Source organism: Coregonus clupeaformis, unplaced genomic scaffold (assembly GCF_020615455.1).
Source record: "Coregonus clupeaformis isolate EN_2021a unplaced genomic scaffold, ASM2061545v1 scaf0665, whole genome shotgun sequence".
Lineage (NCBI taxonomy): Eukaryota > Metazoa > Chordata > Actinopteri > Salmoniformes > Salmonidae > Coregonus > Coregonus clupeaformis.
The window spans coordinates 97,501-120,206 of NW_025534120.1; the positions used below are offsets into that span (position 1 = coordinate 97,501).

General features: G+C 46.2%; 1 long non-coding RNA gene across 1 annotated transcript in view; it reads left to right on the plus strand.

The window, feature by feature from the left end:
- LOC121562786 overlaps positions 1-166 on the plus strand; it is a 1,564-nt gene extending 1,398 nt beyond the window's left edge. The window contains exon 4 of the long non-coding RNA XR_005999633.2: positions 1-166. This exon is cut by the window's left edge and continues 381 nt beyond it. This is a non-coding gene — a long non-coding RNA (uncharacterized LOC121562786).
- The last annotated feature ends 22,540 nt before the right edge of the window (positions 167-22,706 follow it).

Below are 22,706 nucleotides of genomic sequence, written 5' to 3' on the forward strand. Positions count from 1 at the left end.
CATGTGTATTATAACTGTAGGATAGGAATATGTAGTTTTATTTACCACTAACAGTTGATACGTCTGTACTGTCATTAAGATCCTTAAAAACACAGGAACATGTGTATTATAACTGTTTTGTATGTATTGAACTACCTTTACTTTGTTGAAGCACCTTCAATTTTGAGTCTCATAGCAAAGGGTTTAAATACTTACGTAAATAAGGTCTTTCTGTTTTTAATACATTTGCAAAAATTTCAAAAAACCTGTTTTGCTTTGTCATTATGGGGTACTGTGTATAGATTGATAATGAAAATGTGTTATTTTATCCATTTAAGGCTGTAACATAAGAAAATGTGGTCTGAATACTTTCCGAATGCACTGGTACTAGTTTTGAACTAGCTTCAGGGTTCTATATACTGGTACCAGTTTAGAACTAGCTTCAGGGTTCTATATACTGGTACCAGTTTAGAACTAGCTTCAGGGTTTTATATACTGGTACCAGTTTAGAACTAGCTTCAGGGTTCTATATACTGGTACCAGTTTAGAACTAGCTTCAGGGTTCTATATACTGGAACCAGTTTAGAACTAGCTTCAGGGTTCTATATACTGGTACCAGTTTAGAACTAGCTTCAGGGTTCTATATACTGGAACCAGTTTAGAACTAGCTTCAGGGTTCTATATATTGGAACCAGTTTATAACTAGCTTCAGGGTTCTATATACTGGTACCAGTTTAGAACTAGCTTCAGGGTTCTATATACTGGTACCAGTTTAGAACTAGCTTCAGGGTTCTATATACTGGAACCAGTTTAGAACTAGCTTCAGGGTTCTATATACTGGTACCAGTTTAGAACTAGCTTCAGGGTTCTATATACTGGTACCAGTTTAGAACTAGCTTCAGGGTTCTATATACTGGGACCAGTTTAGAACTAGCTTCAGGGTTCTATATACTGGTACCAGTGTAGAACTAGCTTCAGAGTTCTATATACTGGTACCAGTTTAGAACTAGCTTCAGGGTTTTATATACTGGAACCAGTTTAGAACTAGCTTCAGGGTTCTATATACTGGAACCAGTTTAGAACTAGCTTCAGGGTTCTATATACTGGAACCAGTTTAGAACTAGCTTCAGGGTTCTATATACTGGCACCAGTTTAGAACTAGCTTCAGGGTTCTAGGTTGTGAAAGTAGCTACAGTATGTTTCCCTGGTTTCCCCTGGTTACAGGGTTTGATCCAGATCTGATATATGCTGGTACAATACTGTTGGTTTTGTAAATGTCTTATTGGAATAATTGACTCATTTTGAGGTTGTATTATTCCTGTTTACAGTTCATCTCAGGGTTTTATAGGTCCAGTTTTATTCTGTGGTCCTCTGTGGTTCATTGTGTCCTTTGTGATAATTGCTATGCCCTTACATTTTTTACTTTTACTTTCTAATCTATTGTTGACCGTTATCTTTAGTTTTAATAGTTTCCAATACACCCGCAATAACATCTGCTAAATATGTGTATGTGACCAGTGGCGGCTCCTGAAAAAATTCTCAGGGGGGGCAATTTTTCTGATGATTTAGGTGACCTACACACATTTTTAAAAAGATATGTCCAGCAACAACATGAAGACAGGGGCAGCATATAAGTCAATACCAGAAGCATTTATTGACTGATCTCAAAAGTGTTGGCTTACAAAATCAAAATAAGTTATCACAGTAAAAATAATCAAGGGTGTTCTTTCACATTCCTCAACACTGCATAAACAATATGCATTTCCATAAACAAATGAAATATCAGCTGAAAATACAGCATCTTGGTATTTGTTCAGATTGCAGGATCAACAAGAGCTTTTACCACATTTTTGCCTCATGGTTGAATTGGAAATATGTGCACCTGAGCATAATTCACAACAAGCAAGCAGGAGCTTTTGATAGAGGCTACTGAAAACATTGATGCAAGTTATTGGTAATAAGAAATTTTTATAGACTTCCATATTCTGCCCTCTTGTATAGATTTGTGAAAATGAACAGTGATAGACATTTTGCCTGAAAACAGAATTTGAAAGTAATTTCTAGAAAAGGTAAACACAGCTATCTGTATGGCTTTGTAAAGATGAACAACCATATTCTGGCCAATTGTATAGATTTGTAAATATGAACAACCATATTCTGGCCAATTGTATAGATTTGTAAAAATGAACATGAACAGATTTTTTTTTTTTTTACTTTAAAAAAATGAAAAATAACTATTTTAAACAACATCAACTGTGAACTGATTTGGGCGTGTGTGTGTTAAAGAGACAGACAGGGAGGGACAAAGAGAGAGAGAGGCTACATTACTTGTACTGAAACTGTTCTCTTCTCTGTTTCAATACAGCAAAGCGTTCAATGACTTGAATTCAGGATTCTCATAGATCAGAGATAGTTCTGTCTTGAGCTTTGCCTTGCTCAGCATGGGGTATGCATTCACAGTGGCATTCAGAGCCTCATCAGGAAATGAATGGCAGTACCTTTCAAACATGTCTGCTTGCAGTAAGGTAGCACTCACAAGGTGGCCAGAGAAAGAGAACCTTTCTTTGGTGTGATCCAGGATGGTGTTGCAGACCTCTTCAGACAGCCTCTGCTTCTCCTCTTCTCTCAAAGCTGTTCTGGGTCTTTTGGCTCCTGTTGCTTCTTGCAGCTGCTGTTGAGAGGAGTCCCTGAAGGCAAACAGACCAGTGTGTTTGTTGGCTTTGTACAGTATTGTTGTCTATGTGATGCACAGGTATATGCAATGTATCCATGTATAGTACAAATACTTCAGTTCCACTTAAAATGGGCAGGGATGCATAAAGTCTTTAGTGTTTAAGTTAGCCTTTGTGTCTCACATAGCCTGGATGTTCAGCACAGTATACAGTGGTGCTCATAAGCTTATGATCCCATGCTAAAGTTGACTAAAAAGAGGAATAAAAAAGAAAAGAAAATTGGTGTCCTTAAAGGTTGGATTTTCCAACTTTTTTAATTAAGTCATTAAGATCAATTTCCAAAAGATGATTTTTTTATTTTTGTATTCCTCTTTTTAGTCAACTTTAGAATGTGTTCATACACTTATGAGCACCACTGTACAGTACACATAGTATATAAAATAAGCTAGATTACACCACTGGCCATATATAATGAGAATAATGTAATTTCAAACACAAATGCAGTCTCCTTTCATGCATACATTTTCAAATAAAGCTCTGCTTTGAGAAAGATCGAATGATATTGTTTAATCTTACCTTATGGCCTGCACACTGCTTGTGAAGCTGTCGAGGGCACGTTTGATAAAGACAGCATCGATGTCCTTCTTCTGTAGCTTCTGGTACAGAATGTCGACGTGGGGCATGATTTTGTGAAAAAGCCGCAGGAAAAAAATAAAATCTTCATCATGTAGCATCCTCACGTAGCCAGATGCCTCTCTCACGGTGGGCTGGTCAAATGAACCCAATGAACCCGTCAGAATGGCTTCAAAACATTCTATGAGGTCGTCTCGATTCTCGTAGACAGTGTTCACGACTCTGCTGTTGCTAACCTCATCGTTGTGGCGGCGGACAGCTAGCCTGTATCCCTCATCCAGTTGAGTGGCAATATTCACTCTCCCCAAAGCAGACAATCTCAAACAGCTATCCATGTGGGTCTTTGACAGCTCATTTTTCTTAATCTTTTCTGAAAGATGGTGCATGTCGGTTACACCAGTTGCTGTCCAAGCGGTGCTGTCTGCCGTGCCGCCTTCAGGGTGAAAGAGTAGTTTCTTAGTTACGTTCATGGTTATGTTACGTTACGTATGACGAAAGCGCGTAAGTGCAAGCCCTCAGAAACCCATAGAGATTGTATTGAAAGCTCTGATATTTGAAAAAAAAAAAAATTACATTAGAGGCTATGAGAGACTTCTGGGCGATTTTCAACCTGACTGAAATCGCCCCAAAACGGGCGGGGACATTTGAAGCACGACTTTAGCCTGATTGGACATTTAGTGGCAGATCAGACGTCTAGATTAGAACACTGAACTACTGTTGCCGTGATATAATTGATTAGAAAAAAAATCCCTTCCTTTTCCCGTTTGGCAGTGCGTCGCCCATATCGCCCTAATGAACACACCGCTCCACTCATAGAACTGGAGTTACACTCCGGTAACTAATCGTTCTATATCGTGGAGCTCCGCCCCATAGGGGAGCTATGCTCCTAGTGGTTTACCCTCTGCCCTAGGGCAGAACAGCCTGAAGCAAAATTATGCACACACCTACAGCCAATAGGAGTACAGGTGTCCCTATATAAGGAACCCCGTTCCCTCAATCTGCCTCCCATTATCTTCAGCGACTGGACTAGTGAAGAAGCCATAACGAAGACTCTAAGAAGAATTTCGCCGTTGACTGCCAGCCGTCAACGTCTTTCGCCATGAGCACACCTGGGATTTTCCCACCCCCAAAGGCCCTTTTAAGGGCCCTGTGTCGGTGTACCACCATGGCTACCTCGGACCCCCACGACCTCTGCTTCGTGTGTTTGGGACCGCAGCACGCCGAGGATGGTCTCGACGACCCTCCTAATTGCGCCTCCTGCGCCCTCCTTCCTATGAAGGAGAGGAAGCAGCGTTGGGCGTTTTTTTTTTTTTTTATAATATGTTTATTATTTTCCAATAAAAATAAAGTAAAAGAGACAGCAATACAAACAATGACATTCATTGTACTGTTGGATGGGATGGCCAGTTTAGAGGACAAAACAAAGTTAACTCACACATACACAAAATAAAACAAAATCCTATTAGGTGGTACGTGTATAAGAAGACAGCATATAGTCATTACAAGCAGTGTAGTTCAGCCAAAAATAAATATTGAGTGGAGTACAGCGCAGAGTAGCAGCAGATCGTCAGCCCAGTTATGAAGCGGGACTAGACCATTTATCCAGTATCGGCTGCCATATTTTGTAAAACAATGGACTTCTATTGGAGGTGTTGTATCGAATCTTTTCCATATGGATTACATTCCCTAAATCCCGTAACCACATTTCAAAGGTAGGTACAGTCTCCAATTTCCAAAATTGCAATATGAGCCTTTTGGCTAATAGAGTACAAAGAGAGACAGCTTTCCCCTCCTGGTTATTCCCATCAACTGTACCAAACAGAGCGATCAATGGGTCTGGGGCTAGAACTCTATCAAAGGCCTTAGATAAGTAATCAAAAATGAGAGCCCAGTAAGCCTGTAATTTAGGGCATGTCCAGAATAAGTGGGACAACGTCCCCTCCTCCTGCTTGCACCTCTCACACAGTGGTGAGGTGTCCGGGAATATTTTATGCAGTTTTACTTTTGAGTAGTGTAACCTGTGTATCACCTTAAACTGTACAAGGTTGTGTCTGGCATTCACTGAACTGTGGTTTATATTCCTGAGAGCTTCTATCCAGTCCTCATTTGAGATTTCTGAACCAAGTTCTTGTTCCCAAGCCCTTTTAATGGTGTCTGTGGATACCTCTATGTGGGCCTGTAGCACATCATACAGTCTGGAGACCGACCCTTTTGAATGGGGTTTGACAAGGATCAAGCTATCTAATGTAGGACTATTTGGCTTCATGCCATACTGTGGGATGTGTGTCCTTAAGAAATTCCTGATTTGGAGGTATCTGAAAAAATGTGTTGTTGGCATGTTGAACTTTGCCTGTAGTTGTTGAAATGAAGCTAACTGACCATCTATGTATAGATTACCAATTGTTGTGAGCCCCTTCTCCCTCCACTGTGAAAACACCACATCATCCATTGCAGGGTGGAAAGCATGATTCCGGCTAATCGGGCTGTCTATGTACACAGTGGGTATGTTAAGAAAATCCCTAATCTGTTTCCAGATCCTAAGAGTATGACAAATGACTGGATTGGAGTCATAAGTGGCTTTTTTCACATATGATGGGCTATTAACAAGTGCAGGGAGTGAGGAACGTTGACAGGAGGCCTGCTCAATCAAAAGCCATGAAGGCATATCCTTCCGTCTCATCTCAGGTAGACTTTCCCTCCAGAAAGACACAATGTTCAGATTAGCAGCCCAATAATACAGTTTGAAGTGAGGAAGGCCAAAGCCCCCCTCTATCTTGTACTTGCATAAATGCTTCTTTGCAATTCTGGCTGCCTTGTTATCCCATAAAAATGGAGTTACTATTGAATCCAGTTTCTTAAAATAGCTTTGTGGTATGAAATTGGGTAGACATTGGAAGAGGTAAAGAAACCTGGGTAGGACAACCATTTTAATAGCGTTTATACGACCAACCAAGGAGATAGGCAGAGTTTTCCAGAAATCTATATTTTGTTTAAGCTGATATATTTTCATGTCCCAATTCACTTTCAATAGCTGGTCAAGGTCTCTTGTCACTACAATGCCAAGGCTTGTGAACTTGTCCCTCACTGTTCTAAGCGGGGTAGATTGCAGAAATTGCATATCCACAGGCCGTGATATTGGCATCATCTCACTTTTTTGCCAGTTTATCTTGTAGCCAGAGAAGGAGCCGAATGTGTTTATCAAGTTAAGTAATGGTGGAATAGACGTTTTAGGCTTGGACAAAAACAAAAGAACATCGTCTGCATATAGGGAAATTTTTGTGCTGTGTGTCTTTTATTTTAACAGAAGCTATATCGGCACATGCCCGAATGCGCGTAGCAAGGGGTTCCATGGCTATAGCGAAGAGAGCAGGCGAAATAGGGCACCCCTGTCGGCACCCCTTGAACAGGCGGAATGACTGCGACATTTCCTGATTGGTCACCACGGACGCCATTGGGTGTGCATAAATAATTCTTATCCAATTAATAAATTCCTTTCCAAATCCGAAATGCTCCAGAACCGACATCATATACTTCCACTCAATCTGATCAAACGCCTTCTCTGCATCAAGAGTTTTACCACTGCCTCAACTTTATGATCATGATACATTACGTTGAAAAGGCGTCTCAAATTGTAGTATATATGTCGGCCCGGGATAAAACCTGTCTGGTCAGGGTGTATGATGTCGGAAATATATTTTTTCAATCGGTTTGCCAATATCTTTGTCAACACCTTGTTTTCTATGGGGGAGTAACGACACGGGGCGATACGACGACATCTCCATGGAATCCCTATCTTTTTTCAAGATCAGGGCTATTGTAGCCTCATACAGTGTTTGCGGGAGTTTGGTATTTTCTTTGGATTGTTGAAACATTCGCAGCATAAGTGGAGATAGACTAGCGCAGTACTTCTTATAGAATTCTATTACATATCCATCGGGCCCAGGGGCCTTGCTGTTTGGAAATTGTGCTATCACTGTGTTAATTTCATCTAAGGTTATCCCTGCATCGAGTGCGGCAGCTGCCCCTGTCTAGTTTAGGAAGTTCACAATCAGCGAGAAAGCGTTCCATAGTTTGTGGATCAGTAGCATCGCATTTTGATTGGTATAGCTCTGAGTAAAACTGTGCAAAGCATTTATTAATGTCCTGCGGATCTGTTACTATTTTACCCTTCTTGTCTTTTATTTTGTGAATAGCTCTAGATGCTTGTACATGTCTTAGCTGTCTTGCTAATAATTTATGTGGTTTGTCCCCCAGTTCAAAATAACTTTGTTGCGTTCTAGCAAGTAAAGAGCCCACCCGTTTCGAAAGGATGGTATTGTATTCATACTTTAACTTTGTGATCTTCTCAAGGACTGTATATGAGGAATTTGTCCTAAAAACGTTCTCCTGTTCCCCTAACTCTCTTTCAATTTCTCTCAGCCTAGTATTGGCACGTTTTTTCCTCTCTGATGTATAAGAAATAATGTAACCTCTAATCACAGCCTTTAGAGATTCCCAAAGGGTGGAGTCGTCAACATCCCCCGTGTCGTTAGTACTGAGGAAAAAGGCAATCTGCTCCTCCAAATACTGACAGAAAGCCTCATCTTTCAACAGGTATGCGTCTAAGCGCCACGGTCGCCGACCTGTCGACATATTGTCGAGTTTCAGCACCATGGACAGAGGAGAGTGGTCCGTAATTAGAATGGGGTGATAGGTAACCGACTCAGCTGCTGAGATTAGTTTGGAGTCCAACAAAAAATAGTCAATTCTGGAATATGATTTATGAACTGATGAGAAGAAAGAATAATCCCTGTCTGTTGGGTGCGTCAGTCTCCAAATATCGACAATGTTAAGGTTTGTCATCAATGTATTTAGACAGACACTGGCATTTGATTGTTGAAGTGACCTTGATAGCTGTTTATCTAAAAGAGGGTCTAACGTACAGTTAAAGTCACCTCCAACAATAACACTTGTATCCGAGATATTTGGTATGGCCTTAAATACCCTTTGAAAAAATACTGGATCATCGAGTTGGGTCCATATAAATTGACCAAGGTTATTGGTTTTGAGTTCAGTGTACCAGCCACAATAATATACCGACCATTAGGATCTGAAATCGAGGTTGAGTAAACAAAAGGAATGTTTTTCCTTATCAGGATTGCTACCCCTCTCGCTTTTGCATCAAAGTTAGACTGGTATATCTGACCGATCCAGCCGACTCGTAGCTTGGCCTGCGCGGAGCGTTTAATATGAGTTTCTTGAAGAAGCACTATGTCAGCACCCAGTGATTTAAGATGAGAAAAAAACCTTAGCTCGTTTCACGACATGCCCTAATCCATTACAGTTCCAGCTGACTATCTTTATTCCACCTGGTCTACTCTGTGCTCGGTCACTATGTGGCATTTCTTATTTTAAAGCAAATTGCTGCTGTCATACAAAACCCAGAAGAAAAACGTCTCGCCGTGCGAGGAGCTTGTCATGCCACCTGTACTAATAAACGTGAACATAAAACACAGACCCCAACCCCCTCCCGTCCCTTTACTGAGTGACTTCCCAAACGAAGCACTCCTTGGCTAACACACAAACGTTAGGGTGTCTAGACATAAAGCTTGAACTAACTCGTCAGTCTATAGATGCTCCGCATATAAACTAATATTAAATAACACTTAACTTAACTCTCATGTTAGGGGGTGAGTGGCGCTAAAACATGACATGCCAAACAATGCTATATTAGCCACAACATCTCACCTATCCTATAAGTCCCAATTTCTGATCTTCTGATCGAAAAGACATAGGCCGGAAATTCAATTCACACACATTCCTGGCCTGTATTTGGCCATTTAGCCTGCTGGCACAGCCGTTCTGTATCCTCAGCCGGGGGAGCTTGCTTGTCAAGAACAGATCTGCCTCTTTGCGTTGTCAAACGTACGTGTTGATCCTCGACTGTCACCTTAAACCGGGCTGGGAAGAGGAATCCATATCGGATGTTGGCCGCCCTGCATTTGTTGCGTACCTCATCATACTCTTTCCGTTGGTTCCTCACCTCCAAGGTAAGATCTGGGTAGAAAGACACCCTGGCTCCGTTGTAGTTAAGGGGGAACTTTTGACTAGCCAGCTTGAGGATGAGATCCCTGGTGTGGGGATAGTGCAGCCTTACAATGAATGGCCTTGGTGGCCCGCCCTTGGCCGGCTTCGTTGCCTGTGCTCTGTGTGCGCGGTCGATCAGGATGGCCGTTTTGAAGTGTTCACTCCCCAGCAATGCCGGTATCAGCTCGAGACAAATTCAGTGGGTTTCCCTTTCTCCGTGTCCTCCTGGATCCCACATATTCGGATGTTCTGGCGTCTTGAATGCGACTCGAGCATTTCCAGTCGGGCCTTCAGGGTTTTGTTGTCATTTTTGAGCGTTGCGCACTGTTTCTCTATGTCCTGTAGCCTGGCCTCGTGATCGATTGTCGTCTGCTCAACCTCGTGCACCCTTCCCTTAGTTGCCTTCACAGTTTCGGCCAAAGTCCCAATACTCTTTGAGATATCAGCCAACCTTGTGTCCACCTTCTTGCTTAGTGCGTTTATGGCAGCCAGTATGTCACTTTGAGTAGGATCTGTGGGGAACTCTTGGGAGCTAGCCTCTTCAGCTAGCTCCTCGTGGGTCGGCGACGTTGAAATTGGTTCGTTGTCTGTCTCATTCCAATTATCTTGTTTAGCGCCCCCTTTTTTGTTGCCTTTTCCCTTTGTCATATTTGTTTGAAGTTATAGGTTGTGAGAGGTTAAGATAAATATTAATTTGTTTCAAAATTGAGCGGAGCTCTAGCAATGCACGTCTACTCCATAGCACGCTCTCTAGCGCCCCCCGTTGGGCGTTTTTTAAGGAGGACGTCCCTCTGGATGACGTAATGTCCACACTCGCCTCTGCTTCAGAGGCATCAGAGGACAGTGCGGAATCGGAGGATGACAAGGAGGGCGCCGAGACGGATATCCCAGTGGGACAATCCAGACCTCTGGCGCCTACCTTCAAGACCCCCTTTCATTCTGAGAGCGCGAGGTTAGAAGGATCCTTGTGCGATGACGACATGGGCTCTGCTAAGTCAGAAGCCCTGTCCTTCGCGGCAGCCTCTCTGCGCTCGGACTTTCCCGGGCTCATTGAGAAGGCAGCCACACGACTTGAGATTGCGCTGCCCCCAGTTCCCCTTCCTATGGAGGTGGACCTGATGGAGGGCGGCCCTTACTCCAAGCCGAGGAGAGCAGCTGAGCCAATGGCTCCAGCCTAGGGGAATCCCCAGGCTCGAAGGCGCCATGACGGCGTTCCTAGTGCCGGGTTCAAGTCCCTGGGCAGCCTCCAAGAAGGCCACTCTGCCAGCCCAAAAGGACAGGCTCACAGCCCAATTGGCTGAGAAATCCTTTACGCTGGGAGCCCAGAGCGTAGCAGCGGCGAATAACATCGCCCTCCTCGCGGCCTCCCTGTCCCGTCTCACAACGGGCAGGTCTGAGATGACCAGTGAGGAAGTGGAGGAGGCCTCCAGGATTTCTGGAGCCATCCTCCACCTGACGCAGGCGGTTGCCATATGTGCGGGCAGGACCATGGCCACCTCGGTGGTCACAGAACGGCACCTCTGGCTCTCCATGACAGCCATGAAGGAGACCGACAGGGCATCTTTGCTCAACGCCCCGTCTCCAGCGAGGGCCTATTTGGCCTCGCCGTGAAGGACGCGACCGAACGTATTGCCAAACTGGACGAGGAGAGGAGGCACCTGGCGAAACATTTGCCGTTGGCAATGAGGACCAGCAAAGCCCCAGCCAACCCGTCCACCTCCAACGCCCCCAGCAGAGCTACAGGGAGGCGACGGGCCAGGCGACAGGCGCACACCACAGACAGCAGGAGAGCGGGCTCGGCCCCTCCAGCAGCGACGGTGGCAGCGACGGTCCCACCGGCGAGGGAGGTCGTCACGAGGCCAGCCTGGCAGCACCAGAAGGTCTCCCAGAAGCGCAAGCACCTCTGACGAGGCGAGGGGGAGAGAACGGAGGATGGCCCGGCGAGTTACGCAGAAGGGCCTACTGTTCCCCCCCACCCCACTGTTCAGGGCGTGGAGGGTAGTGTTTTTCATTGTGTGAATAAAGAGCTGGTTCTCATTGACATTGTCAAAGAAGGACATTTATTCCATAAGGTACAGAACACTTCACGTTCTATGTCTCTCCCTCACCATCTTGAGTGTAGCTCAACCCACTTAGAGTGTGTAGCTGAGCGCGCTCAAGAGAGGAAAAGGGTAAAGGTAGCGAGGCGCAGCCTTAGCTCACCTAATAAAGATCTCTTACTACAGACTCCTAGGAGCTCTGTAGTAAAGGTCTCACATAGCAGGCAGTTGCCTCTGTCCCAATGTGACATGAGGGCGCAGCCGCTAGCCGGGAATGACGCCTTACTGCAGGCCGATGCCTCAGTCAGCGCAGATCAGACCCGTGCGACGTTCACGGAGAGCAGGAATACCACCAAGGTATGGACGCCTCCGAATTATTCTGAACGTGTCAATGCCCATGGCTCTGAGCGCAGCTCACCACACATTGAGTGTGTCGTTGAACAGCCGCTTAAGACCAGTAAAGAGGCATTGTGGCACCACCGTGTGGTGTCAGTCAGAGATCACACCTTTCAGATTCTGCTGAGTTCTGTAAAGGATAAGTCTCATGCTAAGCGGCAGTCTCAGTCAGACAATGACATGATGACGCAATCGCTTTCCGGGAAGAGCGCTCTGTCTCAGGCCAGTACCTCAGACAGTGCAGTTCAGACCCGTGCTGCGTTCACGGAGGGCAAGATTACTGGAGTTACGGTCGTAACCAACGTATCAAAGCCCCCGATTCACCCAGAACGAGCTGATGTGTCCTCTCCCTTTCAAGGGGGGCCCGCCTTGGGCTATTCCACCAACCCAGTGCTGGGGAATAGCGGCAGCGAGGGCCATAGAGGAATACAGGTCCTTCCTACTGGACGCACCACAGCTTCGCGCGCACCCGCTTTCTCTGCATTGCTGGCAGTGGCGTCGAAGCTGTACCCTCTCACGCTGGCTAGAACGGACGTTAGAGAAGGGTTATGCCCTCCAATTCCATCGGACCCCACCCCCGTTCAGGGGAGTGGTGGAAACGGTGATGAAAACGCCAGACAAAGTAGCCGCTCTGAGATCAGAGATTACGTAACTTTTGGCGAAGGAGGCGGTCACAGTAGTTCCCCGAGAGCAAAGGAACAAGGGGCTATACTCGCCCTATTTCCTAGTGCCCAAAAAGACGGGGGGAGTGAGGCCGATTTTGGATTCACGCATTCTCAACGAGAGCATAACCAAACGGCCCTTCCGAATGCTAACGACAAAACGCCTACTGGAATGTGTTCAGAAGGGAGATTTGTGTACAAGCATAGACCTAAGGGACGCGTACTTTCATGTGCCGATACAATCGCGCCACAGAAAGTTCCTGCGGTTCGCCTTTCAAGGGGTGGCGTACGAGTTCACGAGGATGCCGTTTGGGTACGCCCTGGCACCTCGAACGTTTTCCAAATGTGTGGAGGCGGCATTGGAACCGCTGCGTCGTCAAGGAATAAGGCTATTAGCCTACCTAGACGACCTGCTGATTCTCGCCCCGTCAGCAGAGCTGGCGTTCACACACACGACACAGACAGTGAATCATCTCACGCGTCTGGGGTTTGCTGTGAATTGGAAAAAAGAGCGCACCCTGGCCCAGTCATCAGATTGTCTACCTGGGAATACAGCTAGACACTGTAATGATGAGGGCGCGAATTTCGGACCCTCGAAGGGCAGCATTGTTACTAGCCCTGAGGAAGTGTCGTCCGAGTCACACAGTAACGGCGCTATCGATCATGTCACTTTTGGGTCTCATGTCGGCAGCCCACTCTGTGGTCCCGCTAGGGCTTCTGCACATGCGCAGAGCACAATCAATCAATCAATCAATCAATTTTATTTTATATAGCCCTTCTTACATCAGCTAATATCTCGAAGTGCTGTACAGAAACCCAGCCTAAAACCCCAAACAGCTAGTAATGCAGGTGTAGAAGCACGGTGGCTAGGAAAAACTCCCTAGAAAGGCAAAACCTAGGAAGAAACCTAGAGAGGAACCAGGCTATGAGGGGTGGCCAGTCCTCTTCTGGCTGTGCCGGGTGGAGATTATAACAGAACCATGCCAAGATGTTCAAAAATGTTCATAAGTGACAAGCATGGTCAAATAATAATCAGGAATAAATCTCAGTTGGCTTTTCATAGCCGATCATTAGAGTTTAAAACAGCAGGTCTGGGACAGGTAGGGGGTTCCATAACCGCAGGCAGAACAGTTTAAACTGGAATAGCAGCAAGGCCAGGCGGACTGGGGACAGCAAGGAGTCACCACGGCCGGTAGTCCCGACGTATGGTCCTAGGGCTCAGGTCTCTCAGTTGGCTTTTCATAGCCGATCATTTAGAGTTGAAAACAGCAGGTCTGGGACAGGTAGGGGGTTTCGTAGCCGCAGGCAGAACAGTTGAAACTGGAATAGCAGCAAGGCCAGGCGGACTGGGGACAGCAAGGTGTCATCATGCCCGGTAGTCCTGACGTATGGTCCTAGGGCTCAGGTTCTCAGAGAGAAAGAGAGAACGAGAGAATTAGAGAGAGCATACTTAAATTCACACAGGACACTGGATAAGACAGGAGAAGTACTCCAGGTATAACCAACTAACCCCAGCCCCCGACACATAAACTACTGCAGCATAAATACTGGAGGCTGAGACAGGAGCGGTCCCGGAGACACTGTGGCCCCATCCGAAGAAACCCCGGACAGGGCCAAACAGGAAGGATATAACCCCACCCACTCCGCCAAAGCACAGCCCCCGCACCACTAGAGGGATATCCCCAACCACCAACTTACAATCCTGAGACAAGGCCGAGTATAGCCCACAGAGGTCTCCACCACAGCACAAACCAAGGGGGGCGCCAACCCAGACAGGAAGATCACGTCAGTAACTCAACCCACTCAAGTGACGCACCCCTCCCAGGGACGGCATGAAAGAGCACCAGCAAGCCAGTGACTCAGCCCCTGCAACAGGGTTAGAGGCAGAGAACCCCAGTGGAGAGGGGAACCGGCCCGGCAGAGACAGCAAGGGCTGTTCGTTGCTCCAGCCTTTCCGTTCACCTTCACACTCCTGGGCCAGACTACACTCAATCATATGACCTACTGAAGAGATAAGTCTTCAGTAAAGACTTAAAGGTTGAGACCGAGTCTGCGTCTCTCACATGGGTAGGCAGACTGTTCCATAAAAATGGAGATCTATAGGAGAAAGCCCTGCCTCCCGCTGTTTGCTTAGAAATTCTAGGGACAATTAGGAGGCCTGCGTCTTGTGACCGTAGCGTACGTATTGGTATGTACGGCAGGACCAACTCGGAAAGATAGGTAGGAGCAAGCCCATGTAACGCTTTATAGGTTAACAGTAAAACCTTGAAATCAGCCCTTGCCTTAACAGGAAGCCAGTGTAGGGAAGCTAGCACTGGAGTAATATGATCAAATTTCTTGGTTCTAGTCAGGATTCTAGCAGCCGTATTTAGCACTAACTGAAGTTTATTTAGTGCTTTATCCGGGTAGCCGGAAAATTGAGCATTGCAGTAGTCTAATCTAGAAGTAACAAATGCATGGATTAATTTTTCTGCATCATTTTTGGACAGAAAATTTCTGATTTTTGCAATGTTACGTAGATGGAAAAAAGCTGTCCTTGAAACAGTCTTGATATGTTCGTCAAAAGAGAGATCAGGGTCAAGAGTAACGCCTAGGTCCTTCACAGTTTTATTTGAGACGACTTTACAACCATCAAGATGAATTGTCAGATTTAACAGAAGATCTCTTTGTTTCTTGGGACCTAGAACAAGCATCTCTGTTTTGTCCGAGTTTAAAAGTAAAAAGTTTTCAGCCATCCACTTCCTTATGTCTGAAACACAGGCTTCTAGCGAGGGCAATTTTGGGGCTTCACCATGCTTCATTGAAATGTACAGCTGTGTGTCATCCGCATAGCAGTGAAAGTTAACATTATGTTTTCGAATAACATCCCCAAGAGGTAAAATATATAGTGAAAACAATAGTGGTCCTAAAACGGAACCTTGAGGAACACCGAAATGTACAGTTGATTTGTCGGAGGACAGACCATTCACAGAGACAAACTGATATCTTTCCGACAGGTAGGATCTAAACCAGGCCAGAACTTGTCCGTGTAGACCAATTTGGGTTTCCAGTCTCTCCAAAAGAATGTGGTGATCGATGGTGTCAAAGGCAGCACTAAGGTCTAGTAGCACGAGGACAGATGCAGAGCCTCGGTCTGACGCCATTAAAAGGTCATTTACCACCTTCACAAGTGCAGTCTCAGTGCTATGATGGGGTCTAAAACCAGACTGAAGCATTTCGTATACATTGTTTGTCTTCAGAAAGGCAGTGAGTTGCTGCGCAACAGCTTTTTTCTAACATTTTTGAGAGGAATGGAAGATTCGATATAGGCCGATAGTTTTTTATATTTTTCCGGGTCAAGGTTTGGCTTTTTCAAGAGAGGCTTTATCACTGCCACTTTTAGTGAGTTTGGTACACATCCGGTGGATAGAGAGCTGTTTATTATGTTCAACATAGGAGGGCCAAGCACAGGAAGCAGCTCCTTCAGCAGTTTAGTAGGAATAGGATCCAGTATGCAGCTTGAAGGTTTAGAGGCCATGATTATTTTCATCATTGTGTCAAGAGATATAGTACTAAAACACTTAAGTGTCTCTCCCGATCCCAGGCCCTCGCAAAGAAGCTGTGCAGATCCAGGACAGCTAAGCCCTGGAGGAATACGCAGATTCAAAGAGGAGTCCGTAATTTGCTTTCTAATGGTCATGATCTTTTCCTCAAAAAAGTTCATGAATTTATCACTGCTGAAGTGAAAACCATCCTCTCTTGGGGAATGCTGCTTTTAGTTAGCTTTGCAACAGTATCAAAAAGAAATTTTGGATTGTTCTTATTTTCCTCGATTAATTTGGAAAAGTAGGATGATCGAGCAGCAGTGAGGGCTCTTCGGTACTGCACGGTACTGTCTTTCCAAGCTAGTCGGAAGACTTCCAGTTTGGTGTGGCGCCATTTCCGTTCCAATTTCCTGGAAGCTTGCTTCAAAGCTCGGGTATTTTCTGTATACCAGGGAGCTAGTTTCTTATGACAAATGTTTTTCGTTTTTAGGGGTGCAACTGCATCTAGGGTATTGCGCAAGGTTAAATTGAGTTCCTCAGTTAAGTGGTTAACTGATTTTTGTCCTCTGACGTCCTTGGGTAGGCAGAAGGAGTCTGGAAGGGCATCAATGAATTTTTGTGTTGTCTGAGAATTTATAGCACGACTTTTGATGCTCCTTGGTTGGGGTCTGAGCAGATTACACGCTGAAGCTATGCGGTGGTTCGCCCAACTAAGACTAGACCCAGTGCGTCAACGTCATCGGTTGGTGGTGGTTCCTCTCTCGCTAAGAGCAGACCTGGACTATTGGCGGAACCCGTGCGTTCTCACGCATGGAGTCCCGATGGGCAAGGTGTCATCCTACATTCCAGTGTTTACAGATGCCTCTCTGACTGGATGGGGAGGGACATGTCAGTCTCAAGCGATAGGAGGTGCATGGCCTCAATCAGGTCGTCACATCAACCTCCTAGAGTTGGAAACGGTGCGACTGGTCTTGACCCACTTCGCGTCTACCCTTCGGGGTCGCGATGTGTTGGTCTGGTCAGACAACCGAACCACAGTGGCTCACATAAACCGCCAGGGAGGGGTCAGGTCTCCTGCCCTTCATCGGGCGGCAATGGAATTGTGGCTGTGGGCTCACAAGCACCTTCGCTCGTTGAGAGCAGCTCACATCCCGGGCTACTTGAACGTAGGGGCAGACCTCATGTCAAGAGGGGGTCCTCGAGACGGCGAGTGGTGTCTGCACCCGGACATTGTTCTACAGATTTGGGAACAATTCGGGAGAGCCGAGGTGGACCTGTTCGCGTCACGTGTGAGCAGCGCAGTGTCTCCTATGGTTCTCTCTGAGAAACCAGGACGAACCGCCATTGGGAAGAGACGCATTCGCGCACTACCCGTGGCCGAAAGTTCTCCTGTATGCATTCCCTCCGCTGTCTTGCATTCTCCCACTGTTAGCCAGGGTGAGGTCAGAGGAGCTGTCAGTGATACTGATAGCGCCCGATCGCCCGGGGCTCCGTGGTTTGCAGAGATGAGTCAGATGTTGATTGCGCCACCTTGGCCAATTCCACATCGACGAGACGCGTTGACTCAGGCGGGAGGCTCGATAGGGCAATGGCCCATAATCGGCCAACCACTGAAGGCTTGGTTCCTGAATGGGACAGGTTGAAGCGCCGTGGGTTGTCTGATGCAGTGATCAGAACAATACAGGGCGCAAGAGCCGGTTCCACTTCTAGGGTATATACCAGCAGATGGAACGTTTTCTCACGATGGTGTAATACACAGGACGTAGACCCCATGAGCTGTCAGGTAGAGAGTGTGCTCTCATTCCTACAGTCTATGTTTGATAAGCAGAAATCGCCCTCCACCATTCGAGTGTTTGTAGCGGCAATTTCAGCTGGTCATGAAGGGTTTAACGGGAAAAGTGTGTTCAGTCACCCATTAGTGAAACGTTTCCTATTGGGAACGCAACGGCTTAGGCCAAGGCCTAGAGCTACGCTGCCAAAATGGGATTTGGCACTGGTTCTCGAAGCGCTATGTAAGTCGCCGTTCGAGCCATTGAATCAAATACCCCTCAAGGTGCTGTCTATCAAGACGGCGCTGTTGCTCGCCTTGACTACCGCTAAACGAGTCAGTGATTTGTGTGCACTGTCAACGAGACCCGACTGCCTTGCCATTAATGGCGATCTGAGCAGAGCGGTGTTACGTCCTAACCCGGCATTTGTGCCTAAGGTTATTAACAGTGCATATAGATCACAGATCGTGGAATTGTGGGCTTTTCATCCCCCTCCCCATGGGGAGAGGAGTGAGGAAAAGCTTCATTGTTTGTGCCCAGTACGCGCTTTGGCGTGTTACGTGAGGCGCACAGCGGCGGTTAGGTCATCGCCTCAGCTGTTTGTGTGTCACGGTGCGGCTGCATTGGGTAGACCACTTTCAAAACAGCGATTGTCTCATTGGCTTTGTGAAGGCATTGAGACGGCGTACGAGGCGGCGGGGCAACAACCGCCTCAGGGTATTAGAGCGCACTCCACTCGTGGAGTTGCAGCTTCTACTGCCCTCTTCAGAGGAACAGAGGTAGAGGATATTTGTAGAGCGGCGTCATGGTCGACACCGTCTCCTTTTATCCGTTTCTATCTGTTGGATATGTCTTCTAACTCTTTGGCTCAGTCTGTACTCAGCGTGGCTGAAGGGAGATCATGAGCAGAATAGAGAAGGAAAGCAGGATTGTGACCATGTTCATAAGTCCGCTTTTATTAGAAGTAACATATTATGGACATGTTTTCTAAACTCTTTTGTTCGATCGAATTTCAGCAGAGCTGAAAGGCGTTCTTGAGCTAGAAAAAGAGGACAAAGCAGGACCTTGGACAGGTTCCAATCAGGTCCGCTTTGGTTAGGAAGACTTATGTCAAGGATAAGCCTTTTAACTCCAATCTCGATTGCATTCAGCACAGCTGAAGGAGAATCTTGAGGTAGAGGAGGGAGAAGCAGGATGATAGACTGGTCTCTATCAGGTCCGCTTTGGATGAAGAGCATATTCTGTGGCATGTCTCCTGGCTGACAGTGTCAGCATGTAGAAACATGTATTGAGTGGACAGAATGTGAGGTCATCTATCTGAGGTTCAGTTTAGTATGACTGGTATATTTTGTCCCTGCCTACTAATCTCTGGGTTCCATTGAGTAAGTAAGGCGGGCTATTGGACACATAAGGTAGAGTGACATTTTATGTCATTCCATTAGTGGATAATAGTGTTATCATAGAATATTGAGGCACGGCTATCTGCTAGTACAGATTAGCACGGCGTCTATTCTATTGATCTGCCCAATAGCCATTGACATTGTCATTGAGCTAGATGGGGCGGGTCTATAACCGATGACGCGGTATATTGTGACGCCTTAATGGGTTTTTTAGTCGCAGTACTGCGGGAATTGGTTGCAGCCATTGCTGGGCTTGACCTTTTTTCATTTTTTAATGAGAAGTGTTAGGCTCGGCAGGGAGTACATTTTGGAGCGTTTCGCTCCGCCTTCAACCACTAGGAGCATAGCTCCCCTATGGGGCGGAGCTCCACGATATAGAACGATTAGTTACCGGAGTGTAACTCCAGTTCTATGAGTGGAGCGGAGCCCCATAGGACTTAAGGCCCTACCGACCCTCTCTAGTCTCGCTGAAGATAATATCTCGGGAGGCAGATTGAGGGAACGGGGTTCCTTATATAGGGACACCTGTACTCCTATTGGCTGTAGGTGTGTGCATAATTTTGCTTCAGGCTGTTCTGCCTTAGGGCAGAGGGTAAACCACTAGGAGCATAGCTCCCCTATGGGGCTCCGCTCCACTCATAGAACTGGAGTTACACTCCGGTAACTAATCGTTATCCCACTGGCTATAGGGTGAATGCATCAATTTGTGAGTCGCTCTGGACTAGAGCGTCTGCTAATGACGTAAATGTGCCCTTGAGCAAGGCACTTAACCCTAATTGCTCCTGTAAGTCGCTCTGGATAAGAGCGTCTGCTAAATGACTAAAATGTAAAATGTAATCCAAGTATTTTTGTCAGCCATCTTTGCTGAAGAAAGTCTCTCAGCCTTGGGTCGCATAGCGTCAAAGTCGTCATGGGAACCACTCGATATGATTGGTCATCGCTCAGCGGTCCGCCGCTGGTGATTTGCATAAAGTTGGCAAAAAGTTTAACTTTTTCACCGCCTCCTTCGCGCCGCCAAAAGGTCCACCGCTCTTTCCGCTTCTCACCAATTTCCTTCCATTGAAAATGAATGGGAAGCGGGGTTTCACTGCGCGGTACCACGTGCTAGTGTAAACGGGGCATTCCGCGTACCGTTTAGTTAGTTTAAGCGTCTGTTTGGTTTATTATTAAAGAGCTCACCATGAACGCCTTACAAACATTCTTAAAATAAAGTGGTGATCCTAACTGACCTAAGACAGGGAATTTTTACAAACCTCTACATATTCATGATTTTGTATGATGAGATTGAGATTGACTATCTGGAGAAACCCCTGGAAGCGGAGGTTACTTAACGTGACCCAGTGGTTAGCCTTGAGATTGACTATCTGGAGAAACCCTGGAAGCGGAGGTTACTTAACGTGACCCAGTGGTTAGCCTTGAGATTGACTATCTGGAGAAACCCCTGGAAGCGGAGGTTACTTAACGTGACCCAGTGGTTAGCCTTGAGATTGACTATCTGGAGAAACCCTGGAAGCGGAGGTTACTTAACGTGACCCAGTGGTTAGCCTTGAGATTGACTATCTGGAGAAACCCCTGGAAGCGGAGGTTACTTAACGTGACCCAGTGGTTAGCCTTGAGATTGACTATCTGGAGAAACCCCTGGAAGCGGAGGTTACTAACGTGACCCAGTGGTTAGCCTTGAGATTGACTATCTGGAGAAACCCTGGAAGCGGAGGTTACTTAACGTGACCCAGTGGTTAGCCTTGAGATTGACTATCTGGAGAAACCCCCTGGAAGCGGAGGTTACTTAACGTGACCCAGTGGTTAGCCTTGAGATTGACTATCTGGAGAAACCCTGGAAGCGGAGGTTGCTTAACGTCACCCAGTGGTTAGCCTTGAGATTGACTATCTGGAGAAACCCCTGGAAGCGGAGGTTACTTAACGTGACCCAGTGGTTAGCCTTGAGATTGACTATCTGGAGAAACCCCTGGAAGCGGAGGTTACTTAACGTGACCCAGTGGTTAGCCTTGAGATTGACTATCTGGAGAAACCCCTGGGCCAGTGTTGGTACTGCTGACAGCATGACGATGCCGTCCACCACGAGGAGGCAAATGCAAACAGTTATCACAGATGGTGACCCCAGCTAGGAGTGAAAGAGCAGTGAGGGTTCCCTTCCTTTCGTCCTTCTTACACACCAAGTCATTCGCCCAGATGGGGCGGCAGGTGGCTTAGTGGTTAAGAGCGTTGTGCCAGTAACCGAAAGGTCGCTGGTTCTAATCCCCGAGCCGACTAGGTGAAAAAATCTGTCGATGTGCCCTTAAGCAAGGCACTTAACCCTAATTGCTCCTGTAAGTCGCTCTGGATAGGAGCGTCTGCTAAATGACTAAAATGTAAATGTAATGTCAAAGCTCTTCATCCCCTCCTTGATTATCCTCCGGTAGCTCTCATTCTGTTTCTCCTGTGCCTTGTCCATGTTCAATCTCACCTTGATTGATAATAGAAATAAATGCAATTTATATTTCATATTATTACAAATACATCACTTCCGTATCTCTTGGGAGGGCCAGAAAATAAATTAACAGCGGACAATAATTTTTACCTGGTCAAAAAACCTCCACATCCTTCTCAGCCTGTGCCTGAAGGTGGTCCTTGAAGGCGTTCTGATCTGGTTCAACAACTTCCACCACATCAGGTGAGGTTTCATCTGAAAGTATGTTATACAAAAATAGCAATACACAAACAACACTAAGTCAATCCCAAACAGTATATTCAATAACAGTTGCAGTTCCCGTCCATACAGCAGCAGGTGATAGGGTGAGTACTCTGGAGGCCTGGACGCTGCTGACCTTCAGGTTGTCCTCCCACCATTCCTGGAACCCGTCAAGGGACTTGCCCATGGCAGTCTGGAGGGTGTGGTTGGTCCGTTCATCCAAACATGGAGGAAGGGGTAGGAAAAGGGATATCTATTGACAATGGAAGATATTGATATGTCTGATTATGTACCATGGAAAAACAAAAAACTAATTGTAAAAAAAACTAAAACAAACCATTGGTGACAGAATATAACCTATAACATCCGTACCTTGTTCCAGCGTTCATGACCTCTGACCTCAGGAGAACCGTGGGTGTTGAAGATGTCCATCATTGCCTTGGAGGTGGCCTCGCCAGTCTTGTCCTTGATGGGTATCATACAAAACCAAGATCTATTTTTGGTTCCAAGCACCCTTTTTAAATGGGTTCCAGAAGGGAATTTAGAGTTCAGCACGTACTCTTCCTTGACTGACCTTAAATGGGTCTTGGCTCCACGCTTGGTCGCCATCAGACACCAGCTGTTGCCATTCCTGGATTTCGTGAAGGGTCCGATGAGGTCCACCCCTAACATATAAAGTGTTAGAGAGAAGATTACTTCATTCTTACCCATTCAGTATGCAGATATTTGTAAGGACAATGTCCAAACAATCAATAATATTGAAGTCTGCTGTGGTGAAATAAAGCAACCATTACAAAACAACTTATCAGGGCAAAATTTTAACTGTGACACTTACCGATCACATGCCAATGGTGAAACAACAGATGGGCATCAACTC